The following is a 22,629-nucleotide window of genomic DNA, read 5'->3' on the forward strand; positions in this document are numbered from 1 at the left end:
TGCTCTTCCTTTTCTCCTTCTGGCATTCTTATGATTTGGATGTTGATATGTTACAGATGTCCCAGAGGCACCTTATACTATCCTCACTTTTTAAAAATTCTTTTTGCTTCATGCTGTTCTGGTTGAATGTTTATTTCTTCTTTATGTTCCAAATCACTGATTTGAATCCCAGATTCATCCCTTCCACTGATGGTTCCCCATATATTTTTTTATTATTTCACTTAGTGTAATCTTCATTTCTTTCTGGGTCTTTTTTATGTTGTTTTTGTACTCAGTGAGTTCTTTGAGCATCCTGATCACCACTGTTTTGAACTCTGCATCAGATATGTTGGTTATCTCCATTTTGTTTAATTATTTTTCTGGGGTTTTGTTCTGTTCTTTCATTTGGGCCATATTTCTTTGCCTCCTCAATTTGACAGCCTCCATATGTTTGCTTCTGTGTATTAGGTAGAGCTGCTTTGACTCCATCTTAGTAGCATGGCCTGTTATAGAAAAGACACCTATAAATTGTGTGGGGCAGGGCCTTAGGTAGTCATCCACATTTCCACCTCTTCTACTACCCATCTGGATGAATGTGGCTGATATAATGTATTCAGTTTAGATTAGAATGTTTCTCTTACCTCTTAGGCATTAGGCCCTTAAAGGGTAGGTAGGTGAAAATAGTGTTTATAAGGATTCATAAGGGTGTGGGGACAGCAGATAGACACAGCTCAAATGATATATTGGTAAACATGGGTTTCAAAGTCTGTCTACATTCGTATGATTACCCAGTGTTCTCTCCTGATTGACCATAGCTTTCTACTGATGAAGCACAATGACACAGCTTAAATGCACCTGAGGCTTCCTCATGCAAGGAGTTCACAAAATCCTTATGGGATTTTACAAATTTAATAACCTAATGGTTTAATATTTTCACTAACATAGAATAGAGCTATAATAAAAACAGTCTGGGAATTATCTTTATCCATCCTGTAAGGACTTCAGTTCCACTAATTATATGACATAAACTTCCTTTCTACTCACAGCAGCCACTGTTCATCTGCACAGGATCTGGGATTAGGATGTCTCAGGTGCAGTGTAAGGCACTAATTTTAATGAAATTATTTTTGGACATTATGTATGAATTATTTTTCTGGAACCTGAAAGTTCAAGTTATTAAGGTTTAGATAGCACAAGGATTTAGTGAAGCACCCTCACTAGTTCCTCTCCCTTAATCACACACACATATACCCTAAAGGCATAATATATTTCTTTCTGATGAAAAAAAAAACTTAGGATGAGGTAAAGGGGACTTCATTCAAGTCCTTTGTGGGTGGACAGAAGAAAGAGCTGGAGCAGCTATGACATTCCCCATTGGTTTCCCATTTTCTCCTTTCTCTGCACTGATTTCCTCTAACAGAGATATATACAGGCCCTGCCCAGGGTGGTGGCGGCGCTGTCAACATGGGAGCAGCTCTGGCCTCTGAGACATACCCAAAAAGGATTCTAAGTCTAAAAAAAAAAAACTCTCTTGATTTCCAGAGGATAAACCATGGACCTACAATTGCAGAATTATTATTAATTTCTAAAAATTGTTTATACCCTTGTCTAGAGAAATCAGTAGGTTTTAGAAATGAAAAAAAGAATCTCTTTGCAACCCAAAGAATGATACAAATTTTCTGAAACCATTGCTTGGCTCTTTCCCTTAATGCCACTACTGCCTCCTGCCCCCTAGTCCACCCCATCGTGAAATGTCTTCAGGTCATCTTCTACTTTCTTCACTGTGTCTCTATATTTCTATAGGTGGCTCTAAGCAATGGTAGAATGGAATAACTACTATTTTTCCTGAATGTAATGTGTTTCAGGGACTAGGTTAATAGGTATCATTTTACCCCTTCTAAATAGTTTGTTTGATTTTTTTTCTATTTGTCATAAAGACAAGAGAAGGACCACAGGTGTATGAGGGGGGACCCCCAAAGACCTAGAATTATCTTCTGGAGGGTGGGCCCCTTGTAATACCGGCTTCCCTTGCTAGGCGAGTTTTCTGTGAACCCATCTGTATCAGTGTACAGTAGCAGCTGGCATTGTGGTGAGTGAATTTTTGGCTTCAGTGAATTCTTTTTGAAGACTCTTTCAATGTGTTTGTCCATTTCATAATGGGTGATTTATAAGTGCACCTGCCTGCACTGAGCTGAGTGTTCAGCAGTTTTTGACAAAAAAAAAAAAAAAAAAAGACATGATCCCTGTGCCCCACCCTCTATTCACTAGATCTCACCTCAAGGGACTTTTTGTTTCTCCAGATGAAAAAAGTCCTCAAAGGGAAATGTTTTGCCAATGTGGACGGAAGAGGTGAAACGAAAAATCGCAGGAACACTAAAAGGCATCACAATTGATGAGCTCAAAAGCTGTTTTGCTCACTGGAAAAAATAAGTCTCAATAGGTGTATTGCATCAAATGAAAAGTACTTTGAAGGTGACTGAAGTTTAAACATGTAAGAATAAATACACAATTTTTTATAAATAAATTCCAGGTTTGGGGGGTTCCCCCTCATATCTGAACTTAAAAAGAAGTACAATAAACTCACCATAAGTGATATAACCATTTCTTCTGTTTGTAAGTTTTAAAACATTGTGTCTGAAGTTGACTGTGCACATGTTAACTCTTCCAACCCTGCTTCAATTCACTTTGGCCATTTCTACAGAAACTTTCCTCAGGCCAGTTTTCCTTGTGCGTCTCATGGGACGTGCAGGTGACAAAAGAAGCTGCATTCAGGACCCCCTTCCCACCTCAACCATAGACCCCTGACTTCCGGCCCCCTAACGTGGGCCCAGGTTGCATAGGCTCCTTGGAGGAGGCCCTGGCTGCCATGCATATGGCCCTTTGTTTGGATGACAACAACCTAATTACATGTTTCTTTTCTCATTGAAGTACAATTGTTGGCATTCTGAAGGGGCTATTTGCTGTATGATGTACCATCTGGTCCTCTGTGATAAGGAAGTAATTGATTATTTTGAAGACTCTTAACTCATCATGCCTGTGGTACTGAATGAAGAGAGAGAGATCTAAATTTCCACGATAGCCCTACTTTTGCTAAAATGAAGTAAGTGGGGGCAGCTTCAGGAAGTCAAATTCCCCTTGTAATTAATTTACTTTTTAACAAACACTGATAAATTGATTACTGTATGCCAGGCACTGTTCTAAGGACTTTACAAATATGAGCTCATTTATACTCAGCACAGCGCTCTACTGCAGGGGAGAAGGGAATGAGAGTCTTGGGAAAGCTCTGATTATTGAGCTGGGTGCTGATTACCTGAGTGTGCTCAGTTGATGAAAATATGTCGACTATACATTTATAGTGCATACACTTGTGTATGTTATTTTTCAAAAGAACTAAAACAAAAAGTACACTGTAAAAAGCGGCTGGAGTTAAGGCCCAGAAGCAGGCTACTTGTTATTTGTAAACTGACATACGTTTGCTAGCTCTTCAGTAACCCGTACATGTTTTCTTCCATGGCTGCGGAAGGAGGCAGGTGGCCAATCAGTCTCAAAAATTCTCTTGGAGGAGGTAAGATGGCGGAGGAGTGAGGAGAGGTTGCGGTTTTAGGCTCCGGAGACCCGTCTACAGTTTGGTCTAATTGCAGACAGAACATCTCAGTGAGCAGCTGGACATTGGCGGGAGTTGAGCCAAGGCACTGCTGGATTAGAGAAAATCCACCTGGGAACAACCTGTTTAGTGAGGATAGCGGAGAAAAAGGGGACGAAACGGGATTCCTGACTGGGGCGGCTGCCCGAGCTGTGGCGGGAAGCACACAAAGGATTTTTGGCGACCACAGGCTACCCCAGAGAGGAGTCAGGCGGAGAGCGGATCTCTGCCCGCTGGCAGAGACGGGACTCGACCAAGTGGCATTGGCGCTGAAGGACAGGAGACAGCGTGCTACCGGGCAAGTGAGAACATAATTCTCCTTTATATTTTTCTCTAGTGGATGGTGGAGACGGGAGGAAAGTTTGGGTGTGGTAGGCCGTTCTGGAGGAGCACAGGCGCAGGGGCGCGCTAATCCACTCCTCAACCCTACCATTGGGTCGCGGGGGCGCACATAGGGAAGTGCTCTCATTTACTGGCCCAGGTGCGCGGGGCCGTGAGTCCAGGCGTCCCTCGGACATTCCCCAACGGACATAAGATCAGTGCCCCAACGGGCACAGGGAGGGCCCACTGAACACGCAGAGGACTGTGCACAGACACCCCTAGACAGCTCCCGTGGGCGCAGGGCCCCAGGCCGGAAAGCAGACCACTAGCGCAGGCTCTGTTTGTGCCCGCCCAGACGGGTGAGGGAAGGCGGGCGGCTGCAGCACGGGAACAGCGAGAGGCGGCGACCCACGGACGCTCGATTCCACTGAGCGCAAGTGTCCCTGGCCCTGCCCTAAGAGGCGAGAGACCAACTCCCGGAGCTCGGCTCAGCGGGACTGAGGGCACGGGGCAGCGTGCGAGCGTGAAAGCACCTCAGCCCGGGGTCAGTGGGAGCTCTCTGGCCGCCTGTGGGGGCAGGGTCACCTTGGCGCAAACGGGGAACCGCCGCGGCCCAGCGAAAGAAGGAGCCAATCCCGGGGAAAGCGCTCGGGCCGTCCGCGCGGGCAGGGTCACCTCGGCGCGAACGGGGAACTGCCGCGGCCCAGCGAAAGAAGGAGCCAATCCCGGGGAAAGCGCTCGGGCCGTCCGCGCGGGCAGGGTCACCTCGGCGCGAACGGGGAACTGCCGCGCCCCAGCGAAAGAAGGAGCCAATCCCGGGGAAAGCGCTCGGGCCGTCCGCGCGGGCAGGGTCACCTCGGCGCGAACGGGGAACTGCCGCGCCCCAGCGAAAGAAGGAGCCAATCCCGGGGAAAGCGCTCGGGCCGCCCGCGCGGACAGAGACACCTTGGCACGAACGGGGAACCACCGCGGCCCGGCAGCAGTGGGCTCCAACCGCGGGGCAAACTCTCGGGCCGTCAGAGCGCGCAGGGGCTTACGCGCAAGGGCACCTCAACTGGCTACAGCGGGCAGCAAGGTAGCGCGCCGCGCCGGCAATCGCGGGCGCGCACCATAGCGGCAACCGGGTGCGCACACCAGTCCGGCAAAAGAACAAGAACCTCTGACCTGCCACACTAGACCAGCTGCGGACCCAGAAAAAGAAGGCAACACACCAAGGCTAAAACGGAGTAAAAACATCGTTTTTTTTTTCTCCAAATTTTTTCTCCCAAATTTTTTCTCCCTTGTTCTTTCTTTCTTCTTAATAATTTCTTTTCTTTCCTTCTTTCTTTATTCTTTTCCTGGGGTTTTTTTGGGGGGGTTTTTGGGGGGTATATATATATATATATATATATATATATTTTTTTTTTTTTGGTTCAATTTTTTTTTCTCTCTCTTTTTTCTTTCTTCTGTATTCTTTCTTTTCTATCTTTCTTTGTTCCTTTCTTGCTAACCTTTTGGGGTTTTTTGGGGGGGGTTGTGGTAAATTTTTTATTTTCTTCTCTTTCTCTCTTTCTTCTTTTCTTTCTCCTATTTTCTTGGGGATTTTTTGGGGGAGTGTTTTTCCTCCACCTCTTCCAATAATAACAAACTTTATCTCTAACGTGTTGCATATAACCTCTCCTTCTCAGCCTTTCTCTTTAATAGTGGTTTATTCGTTTGTGTGTCTAGCTTAGCCTCCCTATTACTTTAAATAATACAATATAATTACTATATAAACCCAAATACAATACAATCCCACTTTCTTACTATACTAAGTATTTTTCTATCCTTTTCTTCTATTTTTCTTAACATACAATGTAAATATTACTAACTGGCTTGCACAGTCTCAACTATTATTAATCTATCAACCCCTCTATCAAAAATTATATTTTTCCTCCCCAAAAACAACTCGTATCTATTCTTCTTATAGTATAAAAGCTCAAATCTCTTTACATTTATATTAATACGGGCTAGTTGGCTAACGATAGCAGGATAGAGTGGGGGATACTTTCTGAGGGTGTGGGTCTCCTGCCTGGGCTGTGTGTTTATGTCTTTAACAGCATATCCACAAAAGAACTCAAGACAAAGCAGATAGAGTGACTCTCAGCCAAGTAGCCAGAAGGAAGATCCTATCAAAGAACATCTGAAATATAACCGAACAGCATAAACAAACGACATAAAGGGTAACTTAAGACCATCAGGCTCAGGATATCAAAGAGACTGCACCACTGAAACTCCCAGACCTTCGATAAAGAATATTACACCACAAAGGAGGGAAGTCAAAGCAGACTACCCCCCCAATAAATAAATAGATAAATAAATAAATAAATAAATAAAAACAAAAAGAATCCAACATGGTAAGACGCAAAAATAACCCCTCAATGAAAAGAAAAGAGGAATCCTCAGAAAGAGAGATAGACGAAATAGACATAGCCCAAATGTCAGACATGGAATTCAAAACAATGGTGGTAAAGAAGCTCAATATACTCGACATCCTTAAAATCAACTATGACAACCTTCAAGGAAGTTACCAGCAGCTCCAAGAAAATTACAGGGAACTGGCAGAGAACTACACCAGCATAAAAAAAGACATAGAAATCGTTAACAAGAACCAGGAAGAACTTAAGAATACAATCTCTGAACTGAAAAACACAGTAGAATCAGTCAAAAGCAGACTAAACGAAGCAGAAGATCGGATTAGTGAGTTAGAAGATAATGTAGAGAAAAACTCCCAGACAATACAGCAAAATGAAAAACGATTGAAAAAATATGAACAAGATGTAAGGGAATTACAGGATAGCATTAGGAAAAATAATTTAAGGATCATCGGAATACGAGAGGAAGAAGAAAAGGAACATGGAATTGAAAATCTGATAGGAGAAATAGTGACAGAAAATTTTCCGAACCTGATGAGAGGAAAAGCTATGCAAGTCCAAGAAGCACTGAGAGTTCCAATCAAGAGGAACCCCCAAAAACCCACTCCAAGGCACATCATAGTTAAAATGGCAACATTCCAAGACAAAGAGAGAATCCTAAAAGCAGCAAGAGAAAAGCAGCAAATAACATACAAGGGAGCTCCGATAAGGCTATCAACTGATTTCTCAACAGAAACATTACAAGCCAGAAGGGAATGGTCAAAAATATTTCAAGCAATGAAAAACAAAGGCCTACAACCAAGAATACTCTACCCAGCAAGGCTCTCATTCAAAATAGAAGGTGAAATAAGGAGTTTCTCAGACAAAGGAAGACTGAAAGAATACATCTCCACCAAACCAGCATTGCAAGAGATGCTAAAGGGACTGTTCTAGGAAAAAACAAGAGAGGAGAGGAACAGAGGTACAAAGGGAAATGAATAAATACACGTCAATAATAACCTTAAATGTAAATGGATTAAATGCTCCAATTAAAAGACATAGGGTAACGGAATGGATAAGAAAACAGGACCCACATATTTGCTGTCTACAAGAAACACACCTCAAAACAAAAGATTTACACAGACTGAAAGTAAAGGGATATAAAAAAATATTCCAAGCAAACGGACCGGAAAAAAAAGCCGGGGTAGCAGTTCTCATATCAGACAAAATGGATTTCAAAGCAAGGACAATAAAAAGAGACAAAGAAGGACATTTCATAATACTTAAAGGAACAATCCATCAAGAAGATATGACTTTGATAAACATATATGCACCCAACATAGGAGCACCCAAATACATAAAGCAAATACTAGAAGACCACAAAAAGGATATCAACAACAACACACTCATAGTAGGGGACTTCAACACTCCATTATCAACAATAGACAGATCATCAAAGCAAAGAAACACCAAGGATATACAGGCATTGAACAACACACTAAACCACATGGATCTAACTGATATATATAGAACTTTTCACCCCAAAGAAGCAAAATATACATTCTTTTCAAGTGCACATGGGACATTTTCAAAGATAGACCACATGATAGGTCACAAAACAAGCCTCAACAAATTCAAGAAAATTGAAATCATATCAAGCATCTTTTCAGATCACAATGCCTTGAAACTAGAAATCAACCTCAGAGGAAAAAATCAAAGACACCCAAACTCATGGAGATTGAATAACATGCTATTAAATAATGAATGGGTTAACAATGACATCAAAGAAGCAATCAAGAAATTTCTAGAAACTAATGATAATGAGCACACAACAACCCAAAACCTGTGGGACACAGCAAAAGCAGTCCTGAGAGGGAAGTTTATAGCAATACAGGCATATCTGAAAAGGCTAGAAGAATCTCAAATAAAAAACCTAACCACAATGCTACAAGAACTAGAACAACAACAACAAACAAAGCCTAGGGCAAGAAGAAGGAATGAAATCATCAAGATCAGAGCAGAACTAAATGACATAGAGACTAAACAAACTATCCAAAAGATCAACGAAACTAGGAGCTGGTTCTTCGAAAAAATCAACAAAATCGACAAGCCTCTAGCCAGTCTAATCAAGAAAAAAAGAGAGAAGACACAAATAAACAAAATCAGAAATGAAAGAGGAGAAATCACGACTGATACCTCAGAAATACAAATGATAGTTAGAAATTACTTCAAACAACTGTATGACAAGAAATTTGACAATCTAGAAGAAATGGACAAATTTCTAGAAACATACAACCTTCCAAAACTGAATCAAGAAGAAGTGGAAAGTCTCAACAGACCAATAACAAAGAAGGAAATTGAAACAGTAATCCAAAATCTCCCTGCACACAAAAGCCCTGGACCGGATGGCTTCACAGGCGAATTCTACAAAACATTCAGGGAAGAACTAACTCCTATCCTCCTCAAACTGTTCCAAAAAATCCAAGAAGAAGGGAAAATCCCAAACTCTTTCTATGAAGCCAGTATTATCCTAATCCCCAAACCAGGTCAAGACACAACAAAGAAAGAAAACTACAGGCCAATATCACTGATGAACATCGATGCTAAAATCCTCAATAAAATATTGGCAAACAGGATCCAGCAACACATCAAAAAGATCATACATCATGATCAAGTGGGCTTCATTCCAGGGATGCAAGGATGGTTTAATATTCGCAAATCAATAAATATAATACATCACCTAAACAGAATGAAAGACAAAAATCACATGATCATATCAATAGATGCAGAAAAAGCATTTGATAAAGTTCAACACCCATTTATGATGAAAACACTCAGCAAAATGGGAATAAAGGGAGCATATCTTAACATAATTAAGGCTATATATGAGAAGCCTGAGGCCAACATCATACTCAATGGACAAAAACTGAAAGCATTCCCCCTGAACTCAGGAACGAGACAAGGTTGTCCACTCTCTCCACTCCTTTTCAACATAGTGTTGGAAGTCCTAGCCACAGCAATCAGACAAGAAAAAGAAATAAAAGGAATCCAAATTGGGAAAGAGGAAGTGAAACTTTCATTATATGCAGATGATATGATAGTATACCTAGAAAATCCTATAAACTCCACTAAAAGACTACTCAATATAATAAGTGAATTTGGCAAAATCGCAGGGTACAAAATAAATATACAGAAATCCAAGGCATTTCTGTACACCAACAATAAAATAGCAGAGACAGAGACAAAAAAGAAAATACCATTTACTATAGCAACAAGAAAAATAAAGTACCTAGGAGTAAACTTAACCAAAGAGATAAAAGACCTGTACTCTGAAAATTACATAACATTGAAGAAAGAAATTAAGGAAGAAACAAATAAATGGAAGCAAATACCATGTTCTTGGATGGGAAGAATCAACATCATCAAAATGGCCATACTACCCAAAGCAATTTACAAATTCAATGCAATCCCTATTAAAATACCAATGACATATTTCACAGACCTAGAACAAATACTCCATAAATTCATATGGAACCAAAAAAGACCCCGAATAGCAAAAGCAATCTTGAGACAGAAGAACACAGCAGGAGGAATCACAACACCAGATATCAAACAATACTACAAAGCCACTGTAATCAAAACAGTATGGTACTGGCATAAGAACAGACATATAGATCAGTGGAACAGAATAGAGAGTCCAGAAATAAACCCAGGCCTCTATGGTCAACTAATCTTTGATAAAGGAGGAAGGAACATAAAATGGAGTGAGAAGAGCCTCTTTAACAAATGGTGCTGGGAGAACTGGATAGGGACCTGCAAAAAAATGAAACTAGACCACCAACTTACACCACACACGAGAATAAACTCAAGATGGATCAAAGACTTAAATGTAAGCCGTGACACCATAAAAGTCCTAGAGGAAAACATAGGCAAGAAAATATCAGATATCTCACGTAACAATCTCTTCACGGACACATCTCCTAAAGCAAGAGAAATAAAGGAAAAAATAAATAAATGGGATTACATCAAACTGAAGAGTTTCTGCTCAGCAAAAGAAAACAACAGCAAATTGAAAAGGAAACCAACCATATGGGAAAACATATTTGCCAATGACATCACAGACAGGGGACTGATTTCCAAAATATATAAAGAGCTGATACGACTCAACATCAAGAAAACAAACAACCCAATTAAAAAATGGGCAAGGGACCTGAACAAACACTTCTCCGAAGAGGACATACAGAAGGTCCATAGACACATGAAAAAATGCTCAACATCATTAGCCATCAGGGAGATGCAAATAAAAACCACAATGAGATACCACCTTACACCAGTCAGAATGGCCATCATCAACAAATCAACAAGCAACAAGTGCTGGCGAGGATGTGGAGAAACGGGAACCCTACTGCACTGTTGGTGGGAATGCAGACTGGTGCAACCACTATGGAGAACAGTATGGAATTACCTCAAAAGATTAAAAATGGAACTGCCTTTTGAACCAGCGACTCCACTACTAGGATTATACCCGAAGAATCTTGAAACACCAATTCAAAAGAACTTATGCACCCCTATGTTCATAGCAGCACTGTTTACAATAGCTAAGTGCTGGAAACAACCTAAGTGCCCATCTGTAGATGAGTGGATCAAAAAACTGTGGTACATTTACACAATGGAATACTATGTAGCAGAAAGAAAGAAGGAACTCCTACCATTTGCAACAACATGGATGGAACTAGAGAGAATTATGCTTAGTGAAATAAGCCAGGCAAAGAAAGAAAAATACCATATGATATCACCTAATACAGGAAACTAAAGAACAACACAGACAAAGGAACTAAATAGAACAAAAAGCAGAGTAGCAGTCAATAGGGGGGAGGGGAGAGGGAGAGAAGGGGGATAAGTAAGGGAAGGGTTTAATTAAAGAGCCTGTATGAAGGACTCATGGACATGGACAGCGGGGAGGGATATGATTGCGGGAGAGGGGGTGGGCTGGGTGGGGGAGAGAAATTGGGGGAAAAGGGGACAACTGTAATTGAAAAACCAAAATAAAAAAAAAAAAAAAAAAGAAAAAAAAAAAAAAAAAAAAAAAAAAAAAAGTACACTGTAGTAGATGCTATTATTTTTACTCTTTTTACAGGTGGGAAGACCGAGACCTACAGGCTTCTTTTCTCACATAAGCTAAAAATAGTTCACCTGGAATTGGAAGCCAAACAGTCTCCAGCTGGACTACAGGCTCTTACCGGCCCTCTGTATGGTTCGAGGAATGCAGGAATGCAGGCAGTGCAGAGAGCCCTCCAAAGGGCAGGAGGGGACTCAGAGGTACAGATGTGATAGATCATCATGAAACAGGTAATAAATTGGTCAGAAGTGGCCCCCAGGAGAGCAGTAGATGTCAGGTAACTGGAACCTCCACACTGGAGCCTTTGACTTACCAGATCCTTTCCTCTCTGTTCTCCAAATTGACTTTTGGTGAAATGAGACAAAAGACAACTAGATTAAGTGACCTAGAGAGTATTTTAGGCAGATACCCACACTCCAAACTCTATCCATTTCCACCCCGCTCAGAAAAAGACCCACAACTCACCCAAGGAGGAAAAAATACTAATAAACAAAACTTCCAAGGCATATCCTCAGATTACTAAGAGTTCAGGGTGGCTTCTTCTACTCTCTCTGGTTTATCTTCAGATATGGATCATTTTCTATATCCCCATTTCATCATCATCAACAATAACAGCAATGACATTGAAGCCTTGCCATGTGCCAGAAATTTGACTTGTGTTGAAAGAAAGAAAGGAAGGAAGGAAGGAAGGAAGGAAGGAAGGAAGGAAGGAAGGAAGGAAGGAAGGAAGGAAGGAAGGAAGGAAGGAAGGAAGGAAGAAAGAAAGAAAGAAAGAAAGACATAGCTGAGTATCTCCTTCAGTGTGCACTTAGGAGCTAAAAAACCCCAAGCAAACAGCAGTCACAGCACCAAAAAGTAAGTTCTTTTTTAAAAAAGTTAATCTTTATTGTGTTTTTTCCATTACCATTTAGTCCCCTTATACCCTCCCCCCCATCCCCAGCAGTCACCACACTGTTGTCCACGTCCATGAGTCCTTTTTCCTTTTTGCTCAATCCTTCCACTCCTAATCTCTTCCCCAGCTGTCATCCTGCTCTCCATCTTTGAGCCTGTCCCCATTTTCCTTGTTAGATTCCACATATGAGTGAAATCTCAAAATAAGTTCTTATCTAGAGTCCACCTGAGCAGAAATGTGCCTGTCAGACAAAGAAGTCTCTGAAGCCACATACACTGGACCCCCAGGCAGGAGCTTAACCTCTTCTGCTGATGCTGAGATGAAGAATCAAGTGCAAATAGTTCATCTGGGAAGTGGTCCCAGGATGTGAGGACATGAGACAGAGAAGGAAAGGGAGCCAGCACAGTGTGAAGGTATCCACTGTGGGCACCTGGAACTCAGTCCTGCCGGGGCCCCTGGGAGACTGCACACAACGCTGGAGTTGTCCATCATTCCCCTGAGAACTAACAGCTGTGACTATGGCCAACCATGCCCATGTGCCAAGCATGCTCTAGCAGGTAGAGAGACACAGGCTGGCAGGAGAAAACCCACGGAGCAAAGCAATGGCGAGTACTGATGGTCTGTGGACAGCCACTGACAGCCTCAGCTGCATCTCTAAACCCTAAAGGCCACCTGGACATGACGGCCACCTGAGTCTTGGTCAATGATCTAGACATGGTGTTCTGACTCCTTCTACTTCTTGTTCTGGGTGGGTCTAACCCTTCAGGTAGGGTGAGGCCCAAAAGCCAGCCTGACAGGAGCTGACCAGAGTGCTCTGAACCCTGCCTCAGAACACTGGGTCAGTGACAGATCTGCATGTCCAATTCCCAGAATTTCCTTTAAAGCACAGGGGTGGAGTAGACCCATCTCTACAAAGCAGATCCGGATCTATAGCGATATTTTCTAAGCCTAAATTCAACTGGAAAAATTAAGGTCAGCTTTCACTTGAGCGTGATGACTCAATCTAGATAACCCTTTAATACATAGCATATTCTTCCTGTTCATTCTATGTCCTTTCCTGAAGTCACCCCTTCCAAGCCCTCCCCAGACCTTCCACAGGCTGGCAGTCACTGTTCACCTCATTTGCATGTTATTTTCCTCCTCACTATACCATTGCTATTGTTGGGCCTCAGGCAGTGGCCCCAAAATATCCCACAATGACATATTGATTATTTCTAATTAAAATCACTTGAGAAGCAGCAGGAGGGTTTCTCTCTCACTCTCCCCTGTCTCTCTAACTTTAGGAAGTAAATCTCCGTATGAAAGGTGCCCTCCTGCCATAGAAGGGCTAACAAGCGCCCAGTTAATGAAGATGCAGTCTTATTGCCAGAGAGAATCCAGAGCTGAGACACCTATGTAAACAAACCTGTGTTAATTTTACTAGTTTACTGCCCTAAGCCTGCATTCTACTTAAATTCCTTACGAACTGTGTGCCCCCCAAAACCTATGCTCCTTTGTCTTGCTGAATCCCCATACATGTATTGTTTCTTTATGAAAACAATATATTAATATTGGCCTGCTCCACTTCTCTCTTGAAGTGTCACTCTTTTAATTCTCCCATGTATACATAATAAAACTTGTTATTATTCTCCTGTGCTATTCTGCCAGTTTTATTGTAGCCCAGCCACAAGAACTCAAGAAGCATAGAAGGGGGAATTCCTTCTCCCCAACACCAAAAAGGCAGAGAGAGGGGGCTTATGGGCAAAGCATTTGAGAGTAGGGTATAGGTCAGGGGGGTGCAACCAAGATCTGCCTCAGAAAAAAATTCTGATTAACCTGCAAATTCAAAGAACCAGAACACTGCTCATTACTAAGATTAAGGTTGTCCCTCACCTAGGGAGGAGACGTACAGGCTGACACACGCTGTGCTGACACACTGCAGCAGAGAGTCTCAGATGCGCATGCTCCATGAGAGGACCCAGACTCCAGACACTGCACTGTGTGATCCATGTATATTGCATTTCTGCAAAGGCAAAACTACGGGGACAGAAAACAGGTCAGTGGTTGCCAGAGGCTGGAGATGGAGGGAACCGGTGACCACACCAGGGCCAGCTTCGGGGGGAGTGGCCCAAAGGCCGCGTACTCAGAAGGGCCCCCTGCTTCCTTGAATGCTCTGCTGTCACTGTCTTGAAACTTTTCACCATTTTGTCTTTGAACATGGGTTTTGTAAGTGAAGTCTGGTGGATCCATGGGGTATGCCCATGAGCAGAGAAGATAACATACAATATCTTACCCACCACCAGCCCTCACTGCCCCATCCAGTAGAATGTTCACAATGCCCCATGAGCACAAATGCTAGGGTCCATGATGTCATGAGAGAACAGTGAGAATCAAAGAGAGTACAAGGAAAGCATGTTATAGAACTGGCTGGCTCCAGAAGGTGTTGGCAGAAGGCATGTGTCTCAAGAAGTGAAATAAAACAACTGAGTTAGTTTCATGCAACTTTCCATCATTCTAGTAAGAATGAAAGACATATATGCACGAGCTATGAAATATGTATTGAATAATTTCAGTGATTCACCTTCCATTAAATGCTCTGATAGTTACCTATAAAACTGCCATTACACAGTATAAAAATAAATTTATGCCAGTAATGTAAATTTTTAATTTTTCTTTACTTAGAATATTAAATAGCAAATATGAAAACACCATGATGAGTCAAAACAAAAAGAAAAAAAAATAAAGCTTTATATGTTAGTATTCTTACTGACCCTTGTTTTCTGCAGTTTCTTGGGGACCCCAAAATTGTGGATCTGGCCCTGACTACACAGCAGCACCGGGGAGCCTGGGGATGTGATGGAATCATCTTATATCTTGACTGTGCTTACAGTCATATGAAAAAAGGATGAGTTTTACTGTATATAAACTATATCTTAATTTTTTTATCCTCACCTGAGAACATATTTTTCATTGTTTTTAGAGAGAGAAGAAGGGAGGAGTGATAAAGAAAGAAAGAAACATTGATTTGAGAGAGAAATATCCATTAATTTCCTCTCATAGGCTCCCCAACTGGGGATCGAACCTTCAACCTAGGTATGTGCCCTGACCGAGAATCGAACCTACAACCTTTCAGTGTATGGAACAATGTTCCAACCAACTGAGCCAACAAGGGCTACCTTAATATTTTTTAATGGGAAATACATTTTAATAGTAAGGTCTGATTGTATAGCCTTTTATGACTTTTAGAGTTAAATCCAGGGAGCCTGCTTTTGAATTTGAAATCTACAGAAAATGCTGCCCACTATGACAAAATAATGGCAAAGTAATGGGTTCTGAGTGGCTGTTAACCCCTTAAGCTTTCGGAGAATCATGCTAAGCAAAATCTCCTGCCTCCTCAGGATCCCTGACAAGCTTTGCTTGATTTTGCTCAGGCAGAGCTGACTGGTAAAGACCACCTTATCCCAAGAGCACTGCTCCCCTTGGGCAGAGGGACACAAAAGGAGGCTCACTTCAGTGGGGACATCTGCTCACAGCCTGATATCTGGAAGCCTCATGGGACATTCCTCCTGCAGGGGAGGCCAGTGTTCTCTCAAAACCATGTGGGGGGACCCTAAAGGGCCTTCCTATTCTCTCAGGACCTTCTTCTTAGTCTCAGCTCCAGTTTCCCAAGTCTCCTGCTAGATACATTTGAACCTGAAGAGCAGGGCTCAGTCTGTCCATCTCCTTTCAGTCCGTTCAGGATGGAGCAGAGGCTCTGAAGGGTGGAGTAAGCTGCTGTTGTTTCACGTTGTCCTCATGCCCAGAAACCCATCTCTTCCCAGGTATCTTAAAAGACTCTCAACCAGCTGGTGAATCTCTCCAACATGGTGTGTTCTTGGTAACATTTGTCTAAAAAGAGGATAAATACCTCAGTCACAGTGGCTCTCACTAATTAAGTCTTTATCCCATTTCCTCCCTTCTATGCTGGAGGATCCTGGGTTCAAGAACTGAATTTACTTGCCAAACAAAGACTGAGCCCAGAATTTGAACCAAAGCCTGAATTACACTTCCAACCCCAATACACACACATCCCCACCCGGTCAGTAGCCAAGACCACAGCACATCATCAGTGTGCCCACTGGTCCATTCTCTATTTTTTCTCTGCAGGTTTCACCCAACTGATAAAAGACTCAGAAAGTCTGGAAGAAAATCACAGCTCTATGAAGAAGGAAAGGCACTTACCTTGGAAAGCCTTTGGGGTTGAGCAATTACCATCCTGGGAAGATTAGGCTGGCATCTGATTGGCCATTTGGCTCCCATGGATGCAAGTGCAGCTCATGTGAGCTGGGAGGAAACCCAGATGTGCATGGAGTCTCAGGTGGCTTTCTGGGAGAGTGGGCTCCCAACAGGATGGGCTGCACAGATGGGAGGGAAGGGGTAAGGCAGAAGCAGAAGACCACCTACAAACCCCAGGTGGATTACATGCCACATTTTTCTTTCCCTTTAATGAGCCCTGCCTTTCCCTGTTCTGACTCTGCCCTGTTCCCACCAACTGTGTGTCACGCTTCTTATCAGTGGAGGCCATGGTTGAGAACTCAGATTCTTGTGTCTTAGGAAGATGCTTTACCCATGATATTCACGAAAAGCTGAGCAACTGAAAAATTAAAAAAGCAAAATGAAAAAGCTGGCCAAATGCCAGCTTGAGGAAGAAGAGTCAATTCTCCCCCTTCTATCAGAGTCCTACCACAAAGCCAGGCTTCCTGAGGTCAGTGGAGCTCCTCAGCAGTGGGGGAAAGGCCACCCAAGGAGGTGGCCAGTCTACTATATGGGTGTGGAACATTCACGTGGTGTGGGCACTGGGTACCCAGCGAAAAAACTGGGCCCGGTAGCTGAGTGAGGCCTAGAGTGTCCAACAGATATTAATTAGCAAACAGTCTAGAAAGCCAGGCTTAGGCCAGGTAATGAATGTCAGGGTACTTCCTAAAAATTAATGTTCTCTATCCAACTCCAGTCATCTTTGTGAACGATCATAAGAGCTATGTTCAGAGTCTTGGTTGTCCTTCCTGTAGGACAACCGGCTGGAGCCAGGGCCTGGGTTGGAATGCAGCACCCCAGCCTCTCAGGCTCTACCCACTTCTCATCAATGCAGATCCCACCCCGCCCACTCCCCTTTGACTGATCTTCCACCCTCCACTTGCTCTGAAGGAAACGGAAATGTCAGGAGGCCAACTCTGAGCCTCTGCTGCTTTTTGGTACCTAATTGAAAAGCATGCCTCCCAGATGTGTAAGTACATTCACACCTGTAAAGGCAGCCCCTTCTTCCCTTTTTTTTTTTTTTTTTTTTTTTTTGTTATGTCTTCATTTCCTAGTTAGACTAAAATTACCAAGGACAGATTAGTTCATCTCTTTCTTTAGCATTTTTCCACATCATTTCCTTTCCTCCTTGTGGGTTGCGTGTCCAGCATAGAGGAGATAGGAAGAAAAACAAAAGTTTTACTTTCTTCGCCACTACCCACCACCATTTCTTAAGTGATTAAATTATTGGTAGGGAATGAGCACCTCCCATTTAACTGCATTTGTGACATTGAATTCCTACAGAGCAAACTGGCACAACCTTTCTGAAAGGCAATTTGGTGACATGACATGTTTCAGAAGCCTTGGAAAGGCACAAATCCTTTGGCTAAACAAGTTTTTAAAGAATTTACTGTAAGAAAATAATTATGAGATTATAGGAGTTATATGAGAAATGTAACCATAGGAATGGCCACTATTATAGAAAAAATGGAACTAGCATTTAAAACTTACATCCACAAATATATATGCAGAAGAAAAGACTTTGAAAGTATAAGCACAAATACATACATTAACAGTGTTAGCACATGGTGAACATATTTTAATTTTCCTCTTTTCATTTTATCAGTATTTCCTAAACTTTATATACTAACTGATGTAATTTGTTTTATTATCTATTGATTTCTCTTTTAATCTCAAATTCCTAGGGTGTGAATTCTCCTGTTTGTTGAATCTGATGCTTATTCCCAGCAGTTTATAACCTAACCACCTGATTTCCATCCACTCTGCACACTCAATCCACAAATATATGTTGACTACCTACCACTGGAGCTAGAATCTCTTCTGGGGCAGTTGGCAAGAGCAAGGAACTGACAATTAATTTTATTTATTATGTTCAGTTTAAAAACCAATACTATATTCAGTTATTAAAAGTCTTTATGTAACTTTAGCACAACTTTTTCAACTGTAAGTTTTATGAAATCTAAACACAGATTAAACAGTTCTGATGAAATCGAGCATCTAAATCAAACTGTGCAGTTACCAGACTTACTGCAGTGATCACTTTGTAAGGTGTATATGTGTTGAATCACTATGTTGTACACCTGAAACTAACATAATATGGTATTTCAATTAAAATACATTTTTAAAAATAGTAAAAATAAATTCAAATGTGCAGTAATGTAAAATACACACTGCTCTCAAACTTTTATTACAGAACCAAAGAATTTAAAATATTTCAGTATTATATTTTCTATTGACTGCATGTTGAAATGATATTTTGGATATATTGGATGAAATAAAATATATTATTAAAATTAATTTCACCTAAAAAAATTTTTTTATTTACTTTTTAGAGCAGGGAAGGGAGGGAAAAAGAGAGGGGGAGAAACATCAGTGTGTGAAAGATACATCATCAACCAGTTGCCTCTTGCACACCCCCAACTGGGGTCCTGGCCCACAGCCCAGGCATGTGCCCTGACTGGGAATTGAACTTGCGACCTTTCAGTTCTCAGGCTGGCACCCAATCGACTGAGCCACACCACCCAGAACTAATTTCACTTGTTCTTTAACTGATTACTAGAAAATTTAGAATCACGTGTGACCCCTATTACATTTCCCTTGGACAATGCTGGTCTAGAGAACTGTGGGAAGATCGAGTAATATAACATCAAGGGACAGATACTTAAATTTGTTAAGAGAGTAAATCACATGTGTTTAATAACAGTAAAAATGTCAGGCATTTTTTTAAAAAAATCTGTTAATAATTCATTCTTTTGTTATTGACATTTTTATAGAACAAAACTTGTAATTAAAGGTAACAGTCACAAGGTTTTGGAAAAGATACCAGGGGTTGGTTCTGCTTCTTGACAGTTTTTTGTCCTTTGGTGAGTTTTTTAACCACTCTCTTTGATTTCTTCACCTGTAAAATGGAGATCAAAGAATGTCCCTCACAGGAATATAACTGAGGGTTGAATAGGTAAAGTGCTGAGATATATAGGTAAATATTGGTTATTATTTCAGTCACCTTGGCACTCTCTGATAATATGTTCCTAATTGTATTTTTACTACTTCCATATTGAGTTTTATTCTCATGTGAAATTCTCTGCCTAACATTTGTTTGGATTAATAAGCACTCTCAAGAACTCTATTCTCTTGAATTCATCCTTTAAGCCATATAACAGAATTTACTATAATTGCTAATCAGCTTTAATTCAATATGCCTATGTAAACACAAATTATAAATAATAATTTTGTGTTTGATTTTTGTTTCTCTTGGTATCTCAAGTGCCTTCAGAGTGGACTGCAGTCAATACTTCACGGGAACACCAGAATTGCACAGGAGCAAATGAAATAACCCATCAGTGAGCTCAGGGTTACTGAGGGCAGTCCTGACAAAGAATTGCCAATAGTATCAGGAAACCAACTTTTCCTTCACCCTTTGCCCAAAGGAAAAATAAAAAAGTACAGAAGTAGGAGGATTATTCATTGAACATAATGGAAATGCTACCTTGAATAGCCATGGAAAGGTGAACATTAGAATACTAATATTATAATACTGTGACAGCCCAACCCTATCCTGGATAGGAATAGGTCTTTAGCCTAATAAAGCACCAAAGTTATAGACCCTTGTGTAAAGGATCAAAGATCTGCTAGGCTGGAATCAAACCACTTGACCATCTCCATCTCCTTGACACCTGGATGTCATCTGATGGAGCATGACCCTGGAAGGAAGGCAGAAGGGTAGAAAAGAAAGGAGGAGGATCACAAATCTGTAAGATCAAAGAGGAACCCAGTGGGAAGAAGAAATGTCTCCTGACATCCTCAGCAGTCTCTGCTCATGACTGATGACCAATAGGATGATTGTTTTATTTCTCATAATGGAAGTTATCAGTGCACCAGGCATCAAAGCATAAGAATAGGTAATATTAACAGACAACATTTATTGTGCTTTCCCTGCCCAGACTAGACAAAGTTCTCTGCATTCCTTACATTATCTAACCCAAGAGATGATATATTGGGTACCTATTTGCATAAAAAATTACTCCAATATTTAGCAACTTAAAACAATAAACACCTCATGAAATTTCTGTGAGTCAACAATCTGAGAATGGCTGGGCTAGTGGCTCTGGTTCAGGGTCACTTATGAGACGATAGTCATCTGAAGGTTTGCCTAGGGTTGGAGGATCCTCACTCACATGCCTGGCAAGGTAATGCTGGCTTTTGGCAAGAGGTCTCAATTCCTTGCCACATGGACTGCTTGAGTTTGGAGCTGCCTGACTGTGCTCACAACATGGTACCTAACTTCCCCCAGAGCAAGGGATTCAAGAAAAGCAAGCTGCCATGTCTTCTGACCTTGTCTCAGAAGTCACATTCTGTTTTTTCCACAATATCCTATCGATTACACAGGTCAGCCCTGTTCTGTATAGAAGGAAACTATACAAAAGCATGAATACTAAGATTGTGGATCATTGGGGAACATCCTAGAATCTGAGAAGCTCAGGAGAGTATGATTATCCCCATTTCACAGTAGAGAAAATCCAGGCACAGAAAGGTTAAGTCAAATTCTCTCAAAGACACACATTTGATGTGTGGCAAAGCCTGAGATTTGAACCCTAGTCTCATTGACTCTACCACCATGCAGGAACAACCCTGAAGCCTGAACTGTGATTAGGTGAAAAGGTGGGTGGGGTCTTAGAAATACATCATCTGTATATTGCATTGTGTGTTTAAAATATGGAATGCTTCAAAAATCTGCATGTCATCCTTGTGCAGGGGCCATGTTAATTTCTGTACCATTCCAATTTTAGTATACATGCTGCCAAAGCAAGCACTCCTTTAATTTTCTTTAAAGGTAAGTTGACAAGGACAATTTCCCTCTAGAGGGTGATGAGTCAGAAAATGAGAACAACTGAGTCATCATCCAGTTTGATGAACTCTGGAAGTTACAACAAAATGTGTGGTGAGACAGGAAGATGAACTTGTCCACCAGTCAAAAACATCTGGGTTGCACTTACCATGCACATGCCAGACCCTACGTGCCCTTTTCTAGACTCTGAGGTCCTGAAAGTCAAATGGAGCTCAGTGTGGTCCCTACCAAGTACCATCCCTGCATTCCAGACCAATTTGAGGTGACCGGTCTTCAATTTTTTTAATCGAAAACTAATTAAACAATTTTGAAAAACTCTGTCTCTCCCACCCAAGCATTATCAAATTGACCTCTAAATATTTTCATCATAACTATAAATGGTCAAAAAAAAAAAAACCAAGGTAATTTCTGGCATATTGGACAAAATGGATAGTTAAATAAAAACATTACCTCCCTTTATAACCAATAACCATAATCTATCCAGAGCACACTTACCTTTTCTGCTCCCTGTTCCCAGCCTGTCCTTTGATTAAAACACCTCTTGCCACCCTAAGAAAAGAGCTCACTTAGCTCTACCAAGATACCTTACAAGAAATAACTAAACACATGTGTAAACATTTGTGTATCGTTTCTTTATCTGTTACCAAACTGTGCTTCTAACTGATCCACTGGTCTTGACTCACGTTCAGTAAAAAGCCCCACAATGTATTGTATAATGGATAATGAAGTCTCACTGATGCTAGCCCAAAACTATTACATAAATTAAACCCCAACACAAGACCTGGCACTGATCATCTTGAGTATATGCTTGTATGAAGTGTCCATTCAATTTCCTGCCCACTTTTCTGTTTCGGTGTCCAATTTTTTCTTACCAATTTGTAGAAGTTCTTTATGTATTCTGAATATTAGTCCTTTGACAGACATAAGTATGGCACATGTCTTTTCCCATTCTGTGGCTTGCCTTTTTACTCTTTGAATAGTCTTTTGGTGAACAGATATTCTGGATTTCGATGTAATCCAATTTTTCAATATATAACCTGCTTAAGGAAAGCTTTTCTAATATCAAGGATATAAAGATATTCTATGTTTTTTCTAAAAATTATATTGCTTTGCCTTTCACATTTAAATCTACCATTCACCTAAAATTGATTTTTTTGTAAGGTAGGGAAGGTAAAATATAATTTC

General features: G+C 41.3%; 1 non-coding gene across 1 annotated transcript; it reads right to left on the reverse strand.

Moving 5' to 3' along the window:
• Positions 1-21,305: 21,305 nt before the first annotated feature.
• Positions 21,306-21,409, reverse strand: LOC150003270 (U6 spliceosomal RNA). The gene has a single exon (XR_016512818.1). It is a non-coding gene; the product is annotated as a U6 spliceosomal RNA (small nuclear RNA).
• Positions 21,410-22,629: the final 1,220 nt, after the last annotated feature.

Source organism: Furipterus horrens, unplaced genomic scaffold (assembly GCF_987537825.1).
Source record: "Furipterus horrens unplaced genomic scaffold, mFurHor1.1.pri manual_scaffold_8, whole genome shotgun sequence".
Lineage (NCBI taxonomy): Eukaryota > Metazoa > Chordata > Mammalia > Chiroptera > Furipteridae > Furipterus > Furipterus horrens.